The sequence below is a fragment of the Seriola lalandi genome, unplaced genomic scaffold (genome assembly GCF_002814215.2).
Source record: "Seriola lalandi dorsalis isolate HSWRI2012SDOR001 ecotype SW California unplaced genomic scaffold, Sedor1 jcf7180002054957, whole genome shotgun sequence".
Taxonomy (NCBI): domain Eukaryota; kingdom Metazoa; phylum Chordata; class Actinopteri; order Carangiformes; family Carangidae; genus Seriola; species Seriola lalandi.
The window spans coordinates 164,986-174,985 of NW_019525508.1; the positions used below are offsets into that span (position 1 = coordinate 164,986).

Consider the following 10,000-nt stretch of genomic DNA (forward strand, 5'->3'; position numbering starts at 1 on the left):
GAGAGAGTCATTGATTGAGAGAGAGACAAGTGTGTTGGGTGTTTTATGTGTGTGTGTGTGTGTGTGTGTGTGTCTGAGTGTGTGTGTGTGTCTGAGTGTGTGTGAAGGCCATTGGCGCTGTCAGTGAGTGTGTCAGTTAATGCAGTCCTTCATGCTTGGCAGTGTGCTAGCTATATAAAGTTCCCTCCTCCCACCCTGTGACTTTATTAAGACTCAGCTGTGGATGACTTGGACTTATCACAACAGTGTCGCTGTGTTAACTCTGAACTCCTTCCATACATCAGGTGCATCTGCATATCTATATATGATACCATCTAACAGAAGTCCTCCACAGTTAAAGGCTAAATACTCTGATGCAGCTGTGAGGTAAAACTCTGCATCGGCGTCTTTGTGACTGTTTGCACCGATGTTTCCCTCGTCCATGCGCCGTGCTGCGAGAGCAACGATAAGGACACCACGTCCCTCGTACACACAACAGCACGGCGATGCTGTCGACCAGCATCATGTCCAAGATATAATGCTGATATGATTTTAATGGACAGCTGCCAGCCAATTAGAAGTGAGTGTCTGCCGTAGCCGTGGTGACATCCTCGACACCCCGACCGCCAATTACTGTTAAATCCAATCACACTAAAGAAATGACTTCATTACAGGAGCGACTGGATGTCTGTGTCTGCATCAGCTACAAACTCCTCTTATCCATCAGAGACCACACACACACACACACACACACACACAAACACAAACACACACACACACACAATTAGATCCTGAACAAACGATAATTGAAACTGAAATTGAAATGATGGTGTTATATATATATATATATATATATATATATATATATAAAGATTATGTTACCACTTCACAATAGGACCCTAACAAAGGATTTATAAATGGTTTATAATTATGTTATTCATTCGGTTGTGAACACTTTATAAATCATTAACAATCATAAACAAGTTATAACACAGTTTTGATGCAGCTCACTATTTGGCAAAGATCAAGTTAATGCTTACTCCTCATTAATCTCACTAGTGAGTTACTACCAGTTATAACTGGTAAAAAGAACCTTATAGTAACTCATTAATAAATGATTCATTAATAGAAATCAGTGTATGAAAAGTTATTATCTATAAACCTGGATCATAGGAATTAAAATCCCATATTCTGTATTTAGTAAAGACTTATTTATGCATATTAGTTAGATAAAAGAATAACTACCATACACCTGCTAGCTCGACTAGCTATCACTCCCTAAACTGGACTGCACAGCTGCAGCTGGTAACTTCCTCTCTCTCTCTCTCTCTCTCTCTCTGTGTCTGTGAAGCACAAGGTCAAGTTCAACTTCGTTTTCCTGCAGCAGAGCCGGTGTGTGTGTGTGTGTGTGTGTGTGTGTGTGTGTGTGTCTCATCGGTATATGGATGAAAAAAATAAAAATCGCTGTGATATTTGAAACACATTACAGCCTGTGGTGGAGCAGAGAGCCGCTATAGCATGAGAGATGGGAAATACAAGTGGAGCTGAGCCGTCGTCCAGAGGAAGAGGAGGAGGAGGAGGAGGAGGAGGAGGAGGAAGAACAGGAAATCAGAGGACGAAGGAGAGGAAAATAATAATGGTGAAAATAAAGAAACACAAAAGATCCTTGAGCGTAACAGAAGCTGCAGGTGGGAGCAGGTGGAGAGAAAGGCCTTGACTGACAGCATCATGGGCACAGGAGTCTTCCTCACTCTTTCACTTCTTTAAAACTGATCTTGTACTTTGCTTATTTCAGAAGAAATCCCAGATGCACAACTGTTAATAAAGTCTCATCTCGCCTTCCATTACAGCAACATATTGAAAGATAATAGCATCAGGGATATTGATTTTCAGGGATTTACATAATCTTTACTCACATCGTCTCTTTCACTCACCTACAGCTCGTGTTTTAAATATCTTTCACACTGTTTTATGCAACATAAGTGCAAGTTTTATGTACGATTGAAGTCGTGCTGTGTGTCTTTGCTCTACAAGAGGCCATTTTCCAGACGTACTGACATGAGGAGGGAGAGTGAAGCTTAAAGAGAGAGAATTGATTCAGGAAAGAGCAAAGAAAGAATAAAGACGAGGGAGGAACAAGGCAGGAAAAAAAAACGAAGAGAGAGAGAGAGAGAGAGAAAGAGAGAGAGAGAGAGAGAGAGTTCTGCAATAGACTTTTAAGATAAACATCATGTACTTAATTACTTTGCAGTGTTCTGAATTTGTTTGCACGACTTGAAAACTGAATTTAAATTGGAGAAGGAGGGAGGACAGATCGAATGAAAGGCGAAAACAAAAGACGCAGAGATAGAGGAGAGGCAGCAGCGGAGAGGGGGAGAGAGAGAGAGAGGGAGAGAGAGAGGGAGAGAGAGAGGGAGAGGGGGAGAGAGAGAGTGGTGGAATGAAGGAGTGATAAGTGGAGGAAACAACAGAGCGGCAGCAGAATATATATCTGGACTGTGTGTCACAGAGATCAACTGGTCTAGACAGTATCCCGGCGGTTTACCTCATTTCACCTCCCTGCTCCTGACAAGAGAGAAATCACTGACTCACAAAGCCTGGCCCTGTGTGTATATGTGTGTGTGTGTGTGTGTGTGTGTGTGTGTGTGTGTGTGCGCACGTGGCCGACTGCATGCATGTGTAATCACTACAAGTGTGTGTGTACGCATGTAAAAAGCCACTTTCTTTGAAAGTTGCAGGCGCCGGAGTCGAACAGAGATATCTGAGTGTGTGTGGGTGTTTGTTTGTGCATGAGTTACTCACTGAAGTCACCCAGCAGCTGCACAACAGTCACACAAATCTGCTCCACAGCAGAGTTTCTCATTTAGAGAGAGAGTCTTATCTTGCAAAGTTAGGACCAGAGAGAGACAGAGACTGGTGAACAGAAAGACTTGCAGACTGATATTCCTCTCTGCTAAGAAAGGAGGATTAGCGTAGTATCCTCGTTGGGTTGGGAGCCACTGTTTGTCTCCAGCTACTCAGTCTGGGCAACTACAGCCTGATGCATGAAGATAATTAACAGAGACGTGAAGGATTAAAATAATAATATGCAATATTTTCATTCAACAAAAAAAAAAAACCCACAAAAGTTGTTCAAGCTTCTTCTTCTTCTTTTTTTAATCACCAAGGTTTCCTTCTGCACTGGAGCGTCAGTGATGTCCCTCCCTTGTAAGTCGCTTTGGATAAAAGCTTCTGCCAAATGAGTAAATACGACTGTGATGATCCATGATCCATATAAAATGTTGTGCAATGCATTGTGGGATTGCTGACAGAACCGAAAAGCTGTCTACATGCAATGGACACGACTTTTTTCTTTCCATTATGGCAATATGGGGGAGGCACTTGTGTAGCTGTTGCTACATAGCCAATGTTAGCATTAGCCGCTGTTTACTTGCAAGTCTCAGGCCAGGGCTAGCTGGTTAGCATGCTAACTAAAGTCCAAAGGGATTCCCTTGAGGAGCTCCGGAGACATCACGTCCACGAGAACAGGACACAGTGCACGTCACAGGAAATAGGGAGTGATTAGAGACACAGTCCTGGTGCGTTGGAATAAAGAGAAGAAGAAATGTGCGGCTACCCTCGGCCTAACTGTAAACCTCCTCAGCTGCTGCTTTAATGTCAAATATCTCTGTTTTATTCAGGCTCATCCGACCTAGAGATGTCATCTGATCTGGTGCTGACACGAAATCTGATACGTCGACCAATCTGATCGATTATCAGCATCCTCATGTTCCCAGATTTAACATCTGACTGCTGAAGGCCAACGATTAGATTATTTTTATTAACATTAACAAAGAAACTGTGTTTAATCTGGTTCAGTGCTAATACTGACCTGGATTTCAGATGAGGTGTATTTCTAATCTTGTGAGGACCACGGTTAAAAATGTAATTGTACATGTGGCCTCTACCTTTGATTACTGTTTAATAAATCTGCATGTAGCCTATACATGAGGAAGGAAACCATCCCAAAGCGGAGACAGACGGTCAAAGATTGACAGTCCGGGGACAGGAAGCGTGACTAAGAGGCCACTGGACGTGAATATAAGCTGTGTAAGCAGTGAGTCAAGAAGTGGCTGGAAAAGAGCACAGAGGCTCAATCTTCCCTGAGCACATAAAGGTTAAAAATGACTATCTCTCAGCCCAGCTCTCACCTTCAATTACCCAGCACTGCCACATTATGGCCAAACAAAATGACTACCATTAGCCATAATCACCTTACATGCAGCCTAATGCTATGCTGCACTGGACTGGGGAAAATAATTGCCCTTCAGTAATAACTGCCGTTCAGCAATGCTATGGAAAAACTACTTCCAATACAAGCAGGGCTGCGGACAGGAATTACGAGCTCTCTGCCTCTAGACGGTCAAACACTTCCGCTGTGCACAGGCACATTTCGTCGCTAACGTCTTTCAAGTGCAGTGCATCTTCAAAATATCCACCAAAAGGCACATTAAAGAAAAAAAAAAAAATTTCATCACTGAGGTCTGCTGGCGGGAAGCGAAGCTTTTACTTTACTAAAATATGCAGCTCATTCTCCGTGTCCATTCTTTAACAAGCAGTGAGGAGTTTCTGTGAGGGAACACAATTTGATTCCAATCTGCACAAAAGTGAAAATAAGAAGCGTATCCTGCATCCTGATGGTCTTTTTATGTCTCCTGAATCCTCACACGCAGCACGGAAATGTATATATTCACATATGTAACTGTGCCTAAGGATCGTCGAAGCACTGCTTTGATACTTTACTAAACTTTATTAACACCAGATGTGAAGAGGAACTTTTCATCTACAGGAACTTTTCAAGGACTTCTGGTTTAAAGGTCCCATGTTTTACACTTTTTCTGTTATTTAGTGTTTATACACATCTATATATCAGAAGAGAGGAGGATCTGAGCCTGTCCTCTGATTGGCTGACTGTTTTCTGAGTGATACAGCAGATTTCAGGTAAAAACACTCAGAGAAACTAAATCCTGCAAGGTTTGGATGGTGGGTCCAGGTGGGCGGGGCTTGGTGACTGCTTTGTTGTGACATCACAAAGTTCCAGAAGTCCTGACGGCTGGTTTTAAGGCTCAGTTTCTGAATACAGGCTGTGTGCATTTCTCTGTGGACTGAGGCTTTGATACTTTCACAGTATTAATATAGAAGCTAGAGCTGATCTATAATCACACTACACATGGACACAGACCTTTAAACTGGCGGCACCTACATCTAAAGTTAGTTCCTGTCCAACAAAAAGAGTCTGCCCTTCCAAACATCCATGAACTACTAAAGGTGGGTGACAGGGAGGGGGGTGTGCAGATGGCTCCTCAGAGCAGAGCTAACTGATCACACTTTCCCTCCTTAAACCTCTGGTGACTGACACCAGCCACATGAGGGGAGTGTGCTGAACTGTCAAGCCTCACAAATTCTCCTGCATGTGAACAAGATTCATTGAGAGTGGCATTAATACTCCTATTATTCCCCGGGCGGGAATATTTTATTGATGTTGCAGCCAAATGATCAAATTGCCTGTAGGCTATAGACAGAGCGTGACTGAGGGAAACAAACCTTACACTATTCCCTAATTGTTTTAGTGTAGTTAAGCACTAAAGCCAAATAAATGAATGAATAATCCCTTTCTACTTTCCCTCCGCACGTCTCTGTTACAGCATCCGTGCACATCAGTGAATTACAAAAAACACTATGAAGTTTTGTCACCTGCAAAGACAAAGGAAAAGCTTTTTTAAACCTTTCACTGCTGTTTTACCTCCATGTGTTTTTTGACGCCCTTGAAGCGGCGCACAGACGTGCAAAGTGGCGAGTTTTGTTCTCGGGCGTCTCGGTCACTGGAATGCCTTTGCATGGGGTTCTGTGTGTGTGTGTGTGTGTGTGTGTGTGTGTGTGTGTGTGTGTGTGTGTGACTGTGCTTGTGAAACGGCGTGTACCTAATTAACCACAGAAAGCCTCTGATCCACGGTGAAACAGGACTTCTGTGTGGCGGGGCCGTCCTTGGCCCGGGCACAGACGGCTGACGCTCGCTCTGTGAACACTGTTGCGAAAACCCTTTAACGCACATCAGCGTCCGGGAAATTGATTTTTAGACGGAAAACGTGTTTGCACATGAGACGCACACGCCTCTGCCGCCGCGGCTTCCTCCTGATCCGCTGTATTAACGTCACGTCTGTGTTAACACTGTGCTGGGCTTATGTGCATATGGATGTGTGTGTGTGTGTGTGTGTGTGTGTGTGTGTGTACCTTTGTGCATATTTGTAATTTTCTGATGATCTCTTTATGCATATACTGTATTTGTATAAGTGTGTGTGCTGTACTTTGTGTGTGTGCTTGTATATGCAAGATTTTCTGAGCCTCTCTATGTGTGTGTGTGTGTGTGTGTGTGTGAGTGTTTGTGTGTGTGTGCGTGTGTGTATGTGAGTGTTGAGCGTGTGTGTGTGTGTGTGTGTGCATGTGTATAAATTTCCATATCCATTGCCAAGAAAACACCTGAGCTATGCTGAAAGCTATACAGCTGGCCCAAAAGAAAGGACACACACAGACACACACACACACACACACACGCACACGAACACACACACACACAGAGAGCTAAACCCCCTCTGCATTGCATACTGGATTTACCCAAGCTCCTTCTCCCTGTCTTTGATCCCTCAATCTGTATGTCTCTTTCACTGTCGCCGTAATAACTTTCCCCTCTCTCTCTCTCTCAGCTCTTCTTCTTCTTCTTCTTCTTCTTTTCGAGCCGTTGAAAAACGATCTTCACTGGCTCCATTCAGGCTCCTGGTAACATTATCCGTTTTCAAAAGCCTGGGAGGTTTTGGAACGCGTCTAAATTGCGTCTAAATGTTGGAATAAAACGTTTTCCACCTCTTTATGAAATGATGACCTGCAGCCGCCCTCAGATTAAATGAACAAGCCGATGGTCACGATGGAAGTGAAAGAGTTAAAGTGTCCACCCAGGTGTCCGGTGTTTCTCGGCCTGTGGGATTCGCTGCGTTTTGTTTTCCTGTCTCCAGGCTGTTTCTTGTTTATCCTTTGAATTCATGAGCATTTTTATGAAGGAAATCAACTAAGTGTCTCTTTTTAATTAGACAGCTAGCTGCAGCATTGCAGTGACAGACTGAGAATAACTCAAGCATTTCAATCAATTAAATTTTGCTTTAAAAGAAAAATTAATAAAACGGAGCGACCCGACAACGACAGTCGGAACGATCCAGTGAAATTCAGCTCCGTCGTCGTCCTCGTGTCATTTTTAGGTTTTAGCGCGGAGGAAAACAGCAACAAACAAACCCACACCGCCAGTTTAACTTCTTTTCTTTTTCTCCCTCCATCAGTCTTTTCCCATATTGTAAAAAAAACTGAGCCCATGGTTCGTCAGTGCAGCAGGTTATCATGACATCACAGGTAGGTTTTGTTGCTAGGCGACACATAGTTGTCGTAGTGATTACGACAGGAGCGAAGGGAAAAGTGCGGAAAGAAAATCGTCTAATGTCGAGGAAGTCACGTATTTTAACCCGAATCACGATCGTCTCCGCGACCGTTAATTATTGTAACCATGGCAACGAAGGTAGGTACGCTGCTCTCGCTATCGCCCACGTGTTTTATTATTGTTTACGTAGCCGTGGAACAAACGACCTGTGTGGTTGTTCAGGCTGGAGGACTGTTTGTGATGATGATGATGATGATGATGATGATGATGGTGGTAACTTGCTCAACTAATTCACGATGTCCATCAGTAAAATAATTGTGATGCTCAGCGTGAAGAGGGAACTGCTCTGTGGACGGATCAATCGATGGATGGATGGATGGAGGTGAGGAGAGATGAGATGATGAAAAGGTGGAAGAGGAGGGAGGTATTAAACGGGGGAAACAGGGAAGTGTAGTCCTAGGGGAATGGAGAGATGGGGTTTAGAGAGAGAGGGAGTAATGTTCTGCGTGAGAGGTGAGAGGGAAGGAGGGATAATGGAATCACTTAAACCAGAGAAGAAGAAATGGATGGAAGTTAAGAGCTGGGGAGAAAGAGATGTGGAGGATTAATGGAAAGAGAGAAATGAGGAGAAGTTAGACAGAAGGAGTGAATGGACAAAGTATCATTAAACTCTTGTCTCTGTGAGTTTCGTCGTGTCACGTTTGTTCCGTTGTATTTTCTGTATTTGTTGTTGCGTCCTCGGCTTCTGTTCTGCATTAGTTTAGTTTTACGTCTCTCGGTCTCTCTAACTGTGGCGAGAACAGATGGCTCGACGAAACGCTAATGTCATTCTGTAAAGATGTATGACAGCGAAATTGTGCCACTGCACAAATTGCTGAAGCGGTTTTTTGCATTCTGCTTCATCACGCCTTGATGTGCACGAACGAGCGGCTCCGAAATCTGTGAGGCGACTTTTGTAGATTCAAGCAAATGAGCTTAAATGTGTGAGACACTGTTAGAAAATATCTTTCTTTCTCTCTCTCTTTCCCTTTCCATGACTCTGTCCACTTCTCCTCTGTCAGTCTGTTTCTCTCGGGCAGATGAGAAGGAGACGATCACAGTGATTTGTCCGTCTGTCTCTGAGTGTCGCTCTGTCTGTTTCCTGCTGACACACAAGCTCAGCAGGAAAACAGTGATTCAGCTGGTTAACAACTGTGTTTTAGCTGAAGATAAACTTTCTCCTACCTGGAGGAGGCGGAGAGAGAGGAGAGAGGAGAGAGGAGAGAGGAGAGGAAATGAGGAGAGAGGAGAGGAAACAATGAGAGAGGAGAGGAAATAAGCAGAGTAGAGAGAAGAGAGGAGAGGAAATGAGGAAAGAGGAGATGAAACAGGGAGGCAGGAGAAGAAATAAGGAGAGAGGAGAGGAAATGAGGAGAGGAGAGAAGACAAAAGAAGAGAAAGGAGAGGAGAGGAAACGAGGAGAAAAGAGAGGAGGGAGGAGAGGAAACGAGGAGAGAAGAGAAAAGAGAGGAGAGGAAACGAGGAGAGAAGAGAGGAAACAAGGAGAGAAAACGAGGAGAGGAAATGAGGAGACAAGAGAGGAGATAAGAGAGGAAACAAGGACAGAGGAGAGGAAACAAGGAAAGAGGAGAGGAAACAAGGACAGAGAGGAGAGAGAACGAGGAGAGAAGAGGATGGAGAAAGGATAAGTCAGAGCAGAGGAGTGGATGCAGTGAAGTAGAAGTAAAGAAAGATGTGCAGAAGAAGAAAGGAGGAGAGGACAGTGTAGAATATAAAGAAGAAGAAGAGTGGGACTAAACACCTGGGCCTAGTTTCATTGATGATATCTGTAACAATAAAAGTGAGAATAAAATAAAAAGGAAATAACTGGTGAAAAGAAAGAAAGGAGGAAGAATTAATCCAAAGAGAAAAGGAGAGGGGACGATGTGAAGGGGGACGTGATGAGAGGGGAGAGGGGGGAGGAACACAGTAGAGAAAAGAGAGAGAGGAGGAGGAGGAGAGGATGGATGGATGGGAGGAGGTGTGGCAGGAAGACGAGGAGCCAGCAGCTGGATGATGAGAATTATCACATAAAACAGAGACACCGTCGTAAAGAAAGACTGGCAGACAAATGTCACGACTTATACCTCCACGTGTGTGTGTGTGTTCGTGCTCCGGCTTCCCACACACACACACACACACACACACACACACACACACACACACACACACACATATACACGTCATACTTTGGCACAGGCCAGAGCCAATCTTCTTGGCAAAGAACTGGACAATCTGGCCAACAGACGGGAGGGAGGAGAACGACGAGAGAAAGACAGAAAGAAGGAACTGGAAAATGGTTTTGACATTTCATTCTGTCCATTTGTAAACCACGTGTGTGTGTGTGTGAGTGTGTGTGTGTGTGTGTGTGTGTGTGTGTGTGTGCATTTGTATGAGCGCATGAAGTGTATCACCCTGTGTGAGTGAGTATGTGTGTGTGTGTGTGTGTGTTGCTGAGATTGTATGATGTGTGTGAAACTCTGCCTGGATGTTCACATTTTGTTTGAGTTGTCTCTCATGCTC

At 44.0% G+C, this 10,000-nt stretch overlaps 1 protein-coding gene across 1 annotated transcript in view; it reads right to left on the bottom strand.

Moving 5' to 3' along the window:
* The window catches only part of ptprt (protein tyrosine phosphatase receptor type T), a 314,644-nt gene that overhangs the window by 60,272 nt on the left and 244,372 nt on the right, over positions 1-10,000 (bottom strand). The gene's annotated exons all lie outside the window — the stretch shown is intronic.